The sequence below is a fragment of the Bubalus kerabau genome, chromosome X, assembly GCF_029407905.1.
Source record: "Bubalus kerabau isolate K-KA32 ecotype Philippines breed swamp buffalo chromosome X, PCC_UOA_SB_1v2, whole genome shotgun sequence".
In the NCBI taxonomy this organism is placed as follows: domain Eukaryota; kingdom Metazoa; phylum Chordata; class Mammalia; order Artiodactyla; family Bovidae; genus Bubalus; species Bubalus kerabau.
Window position 1 is genome coordinate 121,539,771 of NC_073647.1, and position 12,587 is coordinate 121,552,357.

Below are 12,587 nucleotides of genomic sequence, written 5' to 3' on the forward strand. Positions count from 1 at the left end.
TTGAAGGCCAGGTGGTCTTAGCTACACCTACTCCACTCTGCCTCTGTAGGGTGAAAGTAGCATAGACAATAAGAAAATGAATGTTGTGTCCAGTAAAACTTTATATACAAAAACAGGTGGATGGCTGTTAGTTGAATAGGATTCGACTCACAGGCTGTCAGTTTGCCAACTCCTGATTTAGAGCAATGTTTCTCAAACTGTCTGTGGTAAAGAACTGGTTTTTTGCTCTGGTTTATTCTGGTCTGGGACAAGTATATACAGCTCCTAACATATGCAACTCATCCAAATGAGTTCAACAACAGCCCATCTGACCTGACTGATGCCTTGCTCAGCAGCATAAGTACAATGAACATGCACTTGAAGAATACAGTAACGTTAATTATACTTTTAGAAAAATTATGAAAGCATACTCTCAGTTTATGTACTTATCTTGTTGGAGACTGGCAACAAAGTTCACAGATGAGGAACCAACCATATTTTGAGTAGCACTACTTAAGAGAATGCAAAAAAAAAAAAAAAGATAGTGCTGCTGCATTCAAGAGGTACATGAATGAATGGAGACAGACCTCTTAACAAATAATAATAATACAAGGTAGACTACAGTGTGTGCTCTAATACAAAAACTAGTTCATAGCACATGAACATATTTTTCCCATACTTGACCTATCTATCTGAAATGGCCAATTGTGCTTGAGATATATAGATACAGATGTAGATATAGGCATAGAAAGTCTATATCCAAAGAAATGACTTAATGCATATCAACCATTATTAAGACCATTGTATTTTATAGTACTCTGTTTATATACACATATATATGTGTATATACATATGTGTGTATACATATATGTTGTTGTTGTTCAGTCACTAAGTCATGTCCAACTCTTTGTAACCGCATGGACTGCAGCACGCCAGGCTTCCCTGTCCTTCCCTATCTCCCAGAGTTTGCTCGAATTCATGTCCATTGAGTTGGTGATGCTCTCTAACCATCTCATCCTCTGCCACCCTCTTCTCCTTTTGCCTTCAGTCTTTCCCAGCATCAGAGTCTTTTCCAATGAGTTGGCTCTTCGCATTAGGTGACCAAAGTATTGGAGCTTCAGTTTCAGTACCAGTCCTTCCAGTGAATAATCAGGGTTGATTTCCTTTAGGATTGACTGGTTTGATCTCCCTGCAGTCCAACGGACTCTCAAGGGTCTTCTCCACCACCACAATTCAAAAGCATCAATTCTTCAATGCTCAGCCATTTCTTTTTGGTCCAGCTCTCATTTCTGTACATGAATGACTACTGGAAAAACCATAACTTTGATTATACTATTGGAGAAGGAATTGGCCAACCACTCCAATATTCTTGCCTGGAGAATTCCATAGACAGAGGAGCCTGTCAGGCTACAGTCAATGGGGTCACAGACAGTTGAACATGACTGAGCAACACTTACTTTCTTACTTGACTATACTATACATATACATACACATACATATATATGTGTGTGTATATTTTTTTTTCTTTTTTTTTTTTTTTGAAAGTTGCTATGTGAAATTTTTCCTGGTGGCTCAGACGGTAAAACGTCTGCCTACAATGCGGGAGACCCGGGTTCAGTCCCTGGGTTGGGAAGATCCCCTGGAGAAAGAAATGGCAATCCACTCCAGTACTCCTGCCTGGAAAATCCCATGGATGGAGGAGCCTGGTGGGCTACAGTCCATAGGGGTCACAAAGAGCTGGACATGACTGAGCGACTTCACTTTCACTTTCATGTGAAATTTAGAAGGCAAAAGTCTCTCATAGACATCATTTTGAACAATTACTGGTGAATGAAGACTTAAAAACCATCCACCTTATTTACTGCTATAACTAAGGCTGATCACCTAGAGACAGAGGCTATTGTTATTTGCATGTCAAGTAGTTTGCTTTCTTTCTCCAATAAGAACTATTGCTTTTTTAGAAGCTAGCAGTGAAAACCACTTAGGAAATACTTTAAGATTTACAAATACATAATATGGTTGATGAGAGCCAGATCAGAGTGTGATGGAGTAAAAATTCTTGACACTTGAGAATTTCTGGCCATTACCCTCCCTGTGCACTTTAAGAAGAGCTGTTTTCTTGCTCTTTCCCTTTTCTGCTCACTAAGGAAGAACTTCTGATCACAAGCTGGTTTGTGAGCTTCTGTGCTGGAGAGTCAGAGGAAATGGTGAAGCAGAGTGTGTGGATAAAGGTTTCATGGGATCATGAGTTGTTAGATGTGGACAAGACATCCATGTAAGCATGGGTCGCTAATGTTGATCTGTTGATTGGAAGGAGAGAAATGAGGGAGCACCTGAGGTGTCTGATGGAAGTGTATGGGAGAGGACTGAAAGAGGGCATTTGAAGGCTTATTGCTGAGGACTACATGTTTCCCTTCATGGAGGTGCTGAAATACAAGAAGAAATTAACCTATTTAAGACATACCTTTAGTTGGAAAAAAAAAGACATACCTTTAGTTGTATGAAATACGCTCTTTCAAAAACAACACCATGTGAGAAATGGTTTTATAATATTGTCGTGTTTGAACTAGTAATATTTACTAGTGACATTTTACTTTATGCCTTTCCCGTCAAGGTATTCAAAAGATGTTGAAGCTGCATCTTCAGAGTCTGTCAGAGCTACTAAGTATTCTTTTGATGAATGCAAAACCAACATGAATAATGTTGAAAGATTGCCATGAATCACATTTGACACTTTATCTTGACCAGTATAACCTGATTCAATTAAAATTGGGTCATCCTTCCCCTGCATCAGAACCCATGGAATGAGGAACAGATAAGTCATATTATTTTAGTTTTGCAAATGGATGAATTTCAGTAAGGTCATTTGGTGAATTGGGTCTCCAGATTCATTAAACTGGACATGCAGTAATTTTTTTGTGCTTAAAAAAATGCCCAGATGTTTTTGGCAACTGGATCAGCTACGGATTTAAGAAAGAGGGGAATATATCATTAACCTACAGATGTTCCAGCAGCTTCTTCATCTTAATATCGTTACTGAACCAAACTTGGGTCTACTTGCCTGTGTACAATAAAGCCAGTCTACTGACATCGGGTTTTGATGAAGTTAAGTGCAGTGTGCATTGCAGGCTGCCAAGCAAGGAGTACAGAGCCACTAAGTGCTTAAAAGACCCAAACTCCCTGAAGGCTTTCATAGAAGGATTTTTAAAGACAGGGTGAGGGAGGGGAGTTGTGCAGTACGTGATCAGCTCATGAATATCCTTCTGACTGATTGGTTGTAAGGTAACGGGGCGTCAACATCATCAACCTTCTGATTCCAACCAGTCTGGAGTCTATGTGCTTGTGGGTAGCATACAGATAACTTCTTCCACCTGGCTGGGGTTTCAGTCTCTGCAAAACAGCACAAAGGACTTGCCTCAGAATATTATTTATAGCCCTGAAGGAGGAACTAAAGGTCCTTGACCTTGTTTAATGGCTAAACTATTATTCTTTTGTCTTGCTTGACTGTTTTCCATTCTTTCTGCATTTTTCCAGTTCTCTGATTAAATTTATTCTTTGACTAAAGTTTGCCAACAAAGGTCCATCTAGTCAAGGCTATGGTTTTTCCTGTGGTCATGTGTGGATGTGAGAGTTGGACTGTAAAGAAGGCTGAGCACCAAAGAATTGATGCTTTTGAACTGTGGTGTTGGAGAGGACTCTTGAGAGTCCCTTGGACTGCAAGGAGATCCAACCAGTCCATTCTGAAGGAGATCAGCCCTGGGATTTCTTTGGAAGGAATGATGCTAAAGCTGAAACTCCAGTACTTTGGCCACCTCATGCAAAGAGTTGACTCATTGGAAAAGACTCTGATGCTGGGAGGGATTAGGGGCAGGAGGAGAAGGGGACAACAGAGGATGAGATGGCTGGATGGCATCACTGACTCGATGGACGTGAGTCTGGGTGAACTCCGGGAGTTGGTGATGGACAGGGAGGCCTGGCGTGCTGCGATTCATGGGGTCTCAAAGAGTTGGACACGACTGAGCGACTGAACTGAACTGAACTGAACTGAAAATTTTTCTACAGACAAAAGGAGGTGGAGGACATGGGGGGAGTCCTTTTCTGGGAAGGCCCCATAGGGTCCTGCTCAGTTACAATATCTCATGTGAACACCTTGGTGCCCCCCAGAGACCTCACTCTTGAGAAAGGATCATTTGGATTTCCTGTGCTTTTAAAAAGGTCTCACTGCCACCTATATGCTGGGCCCCACCTCCAGCCTCTCCTCCCCTTGTACATTACCCTATGAGAGTCATACCTTCAGTTACTTTTTTTAATCTTTATAAATTTATGTATTTTTTAATCGAAGGATAATTGCTTTACAGAATTGTGTTGGTTTCTGCCAAACATCAACATGAATCAGCCATAGGTATACCTATGTCCCCTCCCTTTACCTTTGCTCTTCCACCTTCAGTTTCTTTAAGTTGGACTGACATCTGGTGGGATTTCAGACATTGAAATTTTAGAAAAGAAGATTTTTATTTTGCAGTTTGGAGGAGCAAAGGCCTGGGAGGAAATATTACTAGGACAAGAGTGGGACAGAAAGAGGATAGAGTATGAATTTGGCTTGAGTTTATTTGTTTTTTATTATGCTGTGAAGTAGAAAGCTTAAGATTATTCTTGATAACATACCCATGAATAAATGTGTCAGGAAGGAGTACTCTGAATCAGTCTTGTCACCAATAAGAGAGGAGGATGTCACCAGCCTCTGAAACACTCTCCCATGGGTAACAGATCTATTAGGCAGATAGCAGCAGCAGATCCAGCAGCAGAACACGATTAATGTCATGGAGAAAGCTCCATGGTGGCTGGTGAATGAACATTTTATAAACAAAAAAAAAGCCTAACTGTCTAAAACCTGAAATGTATGTATTTAATTTTCTTCAGAAATGGTTTGCAATCATCTTTCCTAATCACTGCATTTTTCAGGATGGAGAAAGCCTTTGTGTTGGTTGGTGGTACACTTCAAGTTCTCGGAGTGAATGATAGCATTGTGAGTTGAATGATTCAGAAGGATTTTTATTCTCTTTAATGTATTACTTTAATAAGTAAATTTAAGGCAAAGTATTCTCCACCCTAAGTGCTTTTGCAACATTCCACCAAGTCCCCGTAGTTTATAGAATAAGCCTGATTCTGTTGGAAAGGTGACCTGCCTAGCCAGAGGGAAGAGAAATCACTCTTGGGCCTAAACTTATTCCCAGTGTTGACATATCTTTCCAGATGCAAACCTTCATTCCTGAGAGGTCTGAGCCCTTGGGAATCATACCCTTATGAGGCTGGGGTGGGTATACTTGCCCATACACAGTCATCCACGGACTCTCTCAAAGAGTCGGACACGACTAAGCAACTGCGCTGAACTGAACACAGTCATAATTGGGTAAAAGAGTACCAAGAGGTGCGCAAGGACATCACCTGGGTAGCACACACATTCCCCATGCCACCATTATGTCAAAGCAGCCCTGCTACCTCCTGCTGATCAGCGCCAATTGCTCTTGTCACAATTGATTCCTCTTCTTGCCTTCTGGTCCCTGGGCACAGGAATCCATAGTGTCCTGGTAGTAGTCATGGCTTGTAGTTCAAAGGGACCCTTTCCTGCATCATCTGGCAAGAGTGTGCCCTCTTTGAGGACCATGACCACCAGCTCTGTCCATGTCCAGAGTTGATGGGACTGGAAGCATGGAGACCTCCAGTGGTAAGTGGGGCCACTCATGCTTCTACCCCTTGATCTCTGGATCCATGTATTCTTTGGATGTAGAGCCAGATAGAGGTCTCTGATTTTTAATATAGACACTGTATCCTGAAAGGCACTCCATTCTTTCAGAGTGTTGCCCCCAAACTAGCAATTTAGGTATTCCTTGGAGTGTTCTCTGAGGCTGAGTGCCTCTAGATAGTGTCACGTGTGATACAGCTATTGGATCCCATGGTCATGGGCCCACTCCTACCCCTCCTTTGCTGTAAAATGGGTCCCCTGGTCAGATGCCATGTTGCATGGGATTCCATGTTTGTAGATCAAGCCTTCCATAATCCCCTGGATAGTGATACTTGCTAAGGCTCTATAGGCAGGAAAGGTAAACCCAAGTCTAGAATAAGGATCTATACCTGTGAGGACAAATGATGGAAGAGACTCAATGCTGTTTACTTGATACCAAATGACCAAAAGATAGTGCCAGATATGGGAGCTCAGTTTAGGTCTCTAATGCCAATATGTTGGACATTTGGAGGCACCATTAAGCTAGATCATCTTTAGTCAGTGGGAGTCCATGTTATTGTGGCCATCTTGCAACCATGGCCACTACATGAATATGCCCATCATGCCAGTTCTGGGGTGAGAGATGATAAAAGGCTAGCTGATGTCAACTGTCTGAGTCATTTTGTCTTCTTAATTGTCAGGTGCCTTGTCTGTGGTGGATAATTTCTGGTGGACATTTATGTGTGATACAAAGACCTTCATATTTTATAACCACTCCCATACATCTACCCACATACCTCCAGAACTCCTTGGATCTGATTGTCTAGTCTTCCCATCCAGGCCATTGGCCACTTCCATGAGTGCAAATATTCTTACCTCAGACTACTGTTCCTTCTACACAAACTGAATGGCCAGATATACCACTTTGGCTCTACCCATTGGAAAATCATCCCTCCCATTTTCATTTAGGGCCGTTCTCGAATGTGATGTAATGTGGCCACCATTCATTTTTAGCTTTCCTTCACATACTGAGCAAGAGCTTTAGGCTTCTCCTTCAGCTGTGTGTATGAGAACCCTCCCCCTGGGTCTATAAGGTTCAATCCTTGCTGAGGCACTGGTATAACTCTTGTAGATGACATGCAGATCTAGGCTACCTGCTCATTCAGTTAACTTGAGTCCTGTGGTCTTACTCAAGCCCTGTCCAGGATGTAACATTTCCATGTTGTTATAGACTGATGCAAGGCCTGTCTTACTTTATGACTTAACAGTTCAGAGAGAACCCAACTCATAATGTGTGGTTCCAGCTGCATGTTGGTATCCTTAGTCAAACGTTGTGTCCTTACCAGGGCCCACTAACATACCAGGACCTGTTTCTCAAAAGGCATATAATTTTTCTGCTGTGAATGGCATACCCTTGCTCCAGACTGCAAGGACTTACATTTTTTTTTCCTCCCACTGGAGCCTGCCATAAATTCCACACTGTATCATTTTCCACCACTGACACTGGGAACACCCTAAGGTCTGCTGGATTGTATGGCCCACATGGCCATGTTGCTTGCACCATAACCTGAACCTCCTGTAGAACTTTCCTCCTCTGGCCCCCTACTTAAAGCTGGAAGCCTTCTCTACCAGAGTAATATTCCTAGGAGTAGAATGTCCTGCCTCCAGGACCGAAAGAGGCTGACCAGATGCTATGCTTCTTCTCTGTGGTAGGGGATGCAAGATGCAGCACTGTTTTTTACTTTAGAGTGGGTATTCCAGCACACCCCTGAACCCTGGACTCCTCCACTGGGATCACCACCAGTGAAACCTTTGGCAAGTAAGTTACTATGACTTTGAGCCAGAGACTCTGCATGTCTTACCTACCAGCCAGAACAGTGTCATCATTACCTGCAGGCAAGTGAATGACCAGGTTCCAACTCCACATCTTGGTGCCTATATTCTGAGACCACTCCAGTACCACTTATATAGTCCAGGTCCTGCAGGAAGTAGATGCCACAACAGAACTAGGCATGCAAGAGATTTCTTAGAGACAGTGCCTAGGACCAAAAATGGGGAAGGAACAAAGGGATGCTGGATGGAGACCTCAAAGCAGATTCAACTCTGTGTGAAGGAGAGAGAGAAGGGAGGAAGAAAGTAGGAAGGTTGGGTGGAAGCATCTTAGACTGCAATGCAGTTCTGAAGGAGTTCTTCAAGGCTGTCAGAAAGTCCCAAGCCAGAGATTTTATCAGAAAAGCCTTGCATCCAACATGGATGGACCTAGAGAATATTATGCTCAGTGAAATAAGTCAGAGAAAGACAAATACTTTATGTTATCACTTATATGTGGAATCTCAAAAATAAAAGTAATGAATATAACAAAACAAGAGAAAAGTCTTGCATCATTGGCTTCGAACAGGCTGTGAAAAGCGTGACCTTGGCATCTATACAATGGTACATTTCAGTGCAGCAGCTGGGACCATCAGTCACTTATGGTCCTTGCACTAGAGGATCTGAGAGCTCTATTTTCATGGCTGCCACAAAAGCTTTGTTTCCCTTCATGGAAAAGAATACTAATACGCACATGTAAAAATGTGTGCAATTTCATGGGGTTCATGGACCATCTCAAGTCCATTCATTGGATTGCATGGGTGGTTAAGAACACCTGTTTTCAGAATTTACTGCTGATGTCATTTAATGAGAATAGACTGCTTTGGGTTTTTATCTAAAAAATAAGCAGCATATCTTCAAAAGACACAGATTCCTTAACGATGTATTGTATCCTCTTCATTAAAACGAATGCCTATAGCCTCTTAATACATACAGTACTCTATAATCTGATAATCTGAATATCTTGACTGGATATAAGGATCCAAGCCAAAATAGTCCCATTTTGGGGAGAGTTTTAACAGTAGGATTGGGAAGCCATGAAGGCTTTTTGATCTTGAAACCCTCTCCTGTCTCATAGTTTAGCAGAGCAGAAGTTTGGTGAATCTACCAGTTCCAGACCTTTGTTCTAATAAACAAGATGCCCAATTTCTTTAATCAAATAAAATGTTTTCAATATGGTACTCATTCTTGGTAAGCAGTGCAGTTGAAAGAGTGTAGTGGAAAACATTTACAAATCCTGGCAAAGAATGACCCTGCACAACTCATTTGATCCCTGCGTATTAAGTTCCCCTAGAGTTGCAAAGAATAGAAAGAGATAAGAAAGCCTTCCTCAGTGATCAATGCAAAGAAATAGAGGAAAACAACAGAATGGGAAAGACTAGGGATCTCTTCAAGAAAATTAAAGGTACCAAGGGAACATTTCATGCAAAGATGGGCTCAATAAAGGATAGAAATGGTATGGACCTAACAGAAGCAGAAGATATTAAGAAGAGGTGGCAAGAATACAAGAAGAACGGTACAAAAAAGATCTTCATGACCCAGATAATCACAATGGTGTGATCACTCACCTAGAGCCAGGCATCCTGGAATGTGAAGTCAAGTGGGCCTTAGAAAGCATCACTACGAACAAAGCTAGTGGAGGTGATGGAATTCCAGTGGAGCTATTTTAAATCCTGAAAGATGATGGTATGAAAGTGCTGCACTCAATATGCCAGCAAATTTGGAAAACTCAGCAGTGGCCACAGGACTGGAAAAGGTCAGTTTTCATTCTAATCCCAAAGAAAGGCAATGCCAAAGAATGCTCAAACTACTGCACACGCTAGTAAAGTAACGCTCAAAATTCTCCAAGCCAGGTTTCAGCAATACATGAACCATGAACTTCCAGATGTTCAAGCTGGTTTTAGAAAAGGCAGAGGAACCAGAGATCAAATTGCCAACATCTGCTGGATCATGGACAAAGCAAGAGAGTTCCAGAAAAACATCTATTTCTGCTTTATTGACTATGCTAAAGCCTTTGTGTGGATCACAATAAAGTGTGGAAAATTCTGAAAGAGATGGGAATCCCAGACCACCTGACCTGCCTCTTGAGAAACCTATATGCAGGTCAGGAAGCAAGAGTTAGAACTGGACATGAACAACAGCCTGGTTCCAAATAGGAAAAGGAGTACGTCAAGGCTGTATATTGTCACTCTGCTTATTTAACTTCTATGCAGAGTACATCATGAGAAACGCTGGGCTGGAAGAAGCACAAGCTGGAATCAAGATTGCTGGGAGAAATATCAATAACCTCAGATATGCAGATGACACCACCCTTATGGCAGAAAGTGAAGAGGAACTAAAAAGCCTCTTGATGAAAGTGAAAGAGGAGAGTGAACAATTGGCTTAAAGCTCAACATTCACAAAACGAAGATCATGGCATCTGGTCCCATCACTTCATGGGAAATAGATGGGGAAACAGTGGAAACAGTGTCAGACTTAATTTTTCTGGGCTCCAAAATCACTGCGGATGGTGATTGCAGCCATGAAATTAAAAGATGCTTACTCCTTGGAAGGAAAGTTATGACCAACCTAGATAGCATATTCAAAAGCAGAGACATTTGCCAACAAAGGTCCGTCTAGTTAAGGCTATGGTTTTTCCAGTGGTCATGTATGGATGTGAGAGTTGGACTCTGAAGAAAGCTGAGCGCTGAAGAATCGATGCTTTTGAACTGTGGTGCTGGAGAAGACTCCCTTGGACTGCAAGGAGATCCAACCAGTCCATCCTAAAGGAGACCAGTCCTGGGTGTTCATTGGAAGGACTGATGCTGAGGCTGAGACTCCAATACTTTGGCCACCTGATACGAAAAGCTGACTCATTGGAGAAGACCCTGATGCTGGGAAAGATTGAAGGCAGGAGGAAAAGGGGACGACAGAGGATGAGATGGTTGGATGGTATCACCGACTCAATGGACATGGGTTTGGGTGGACTCTGGGAGTTGGTGATGGACAGGGAGGCCTGGTGTGCTGCAATTCATGGGGTTGCAAAGAGTCAGACATGACTGAGCGACTGAACTGACTGAACTTTTTTAATGTTTACCAATATTTTTATTTATTTATCACTTTAATTGAGGTGAAATTTACATAATTCACAATGAACAGATTTTAAAAGAACAGTTCAATGAATTTTTACACACCCATGTATGTAACCACCAATCAGGTCAAGATACAGAACATTTTCTAGGGCTTCCAGAATGCTCCTTCATGCTCCTTCCCAGTCAGCATCCCCCATATACATAAAAGTAACTACTATTCTGACTTCTGCAAACATAGATTAATTTTTCCTGTCCTTAAACTTCATGAACTCCTTTGTTTCTGGTTTTTTCCATCATACATTATATCTGAGATCCATCCATGCTTTTGTGGGTGACTATACTTTATTTATTTTCATTGTTGTGTAGTATTCCACTGCACAATCATCATTTACTAGCCCATTCTACTATTGATGGATATTAGCATTGTTGCCAATTTAAAACCATTATTAAAAAAACTGCTATGAATTCTTTTTTTGTTTGTTTTGTTTATTTGGTTTTCTTATAAAATTTTTTAAATTGAAGTATAGTTCATTTATAATGTTGTGTTAGTTTCACATGTATAGCAAAGTGATTCAGTTTTTATATATATATATATATATATATGTATATTCTTTATCAGATTCTTTTCCATTATAGGTTATTATAACATATTGAATATAGTTCCCTGTGATATACAGTATACCCTTGTTGGTTATCTATTTTATTTATAGTGATATGTGCTTGGATTCTTGAAGATGTTTTTTGATGGACACGAGTGCTCATTTCTCTTGAGTGCACATCCAGGGGTGAAATGGCTGGGTCAGTGAAATATGTGTGTTCAGCTTTGCTAAATATTACCCAATAGCTCTATAATGTGGTTGTACTACCAGTTTTCACTCCCATCAGTAAGGTGTCAGAGTTTTAGCTGTTTCCTATCCTATGCCGGCCTAACAGATGGTAGATACAGCAATTCCTTTAAACTTGGGCCATTCTGGTGGAGACTTTCCACTTTTAAGTAAGATTAACTGAGCTATTATCAGTCAGACAAAGGCATGTCAGTGCTCTCAGAACCTCTTAAAGAGCTTGGGATGGTTTTACCCCACTGGATACAAAAGGTTGTGATATATATATATATATATATATATATATATATATATATATATATATATATATTTTATTGACTATTTATTATAATATTCTTGGTTCTTTGTAAGCAGACCTATAGAAGTAACAAAAGAAACAGTTCTATAATTTCAGACGCCTTTGGAAAAGCCACTGGAAATGATTCCTGAAAACTGAAAGTTGAGTCTGTGCCCCAAGCTGAAGTGGTACAAGGAGTGAAATGGCCACTTCAGGGACCAGAGAAGTTGTTGGCTCCAGAGGAAGGAATGGATCATGCATTTTATTACTTAGAACAAGTGTCTATTCTTGCTTAAATGTGCATAACTTCTTCTCAGTGGCATTTAAAGGATTAATAATTTAATCATGAAAGGACTTGGACTTTCTTAGGTCAGAGAAAGAGAGATGTTCACATTGATAAGGTTCTGCTGTTATTGAGCTTTTACTAATGAAAGAGGAAGGACAAGGAAGCCATTATTAGTTATAACTAAGTATTTTCCATACTTCATTCTATTCTACTCTCAGATCCTTGAGCAGGAAATATGTCTGTTTGATCTATTAATCTTTAAACCAAGATTTGAAGACAAGAAATGGAGATCCATCATCTCCTTTAATCCTTTCCCTTAATTATTCTTACCCTCTAAAATGGCCTTGATATGTCTGTGGGGCTCTATTCCTAAATTATTTTGATTCAAAATAATTAAAAGTGAACAAACGTTTATTAATTACTTTCTTTGTGCTAGGTAAATGGCTTGGGGTTCCTGCATCTATTATTACATTTACGCTTCACGCCAAGTATCTTGCTTAAGTTCTTCTCATCCTGTGAAGCTAAGAGATTATATTTTATA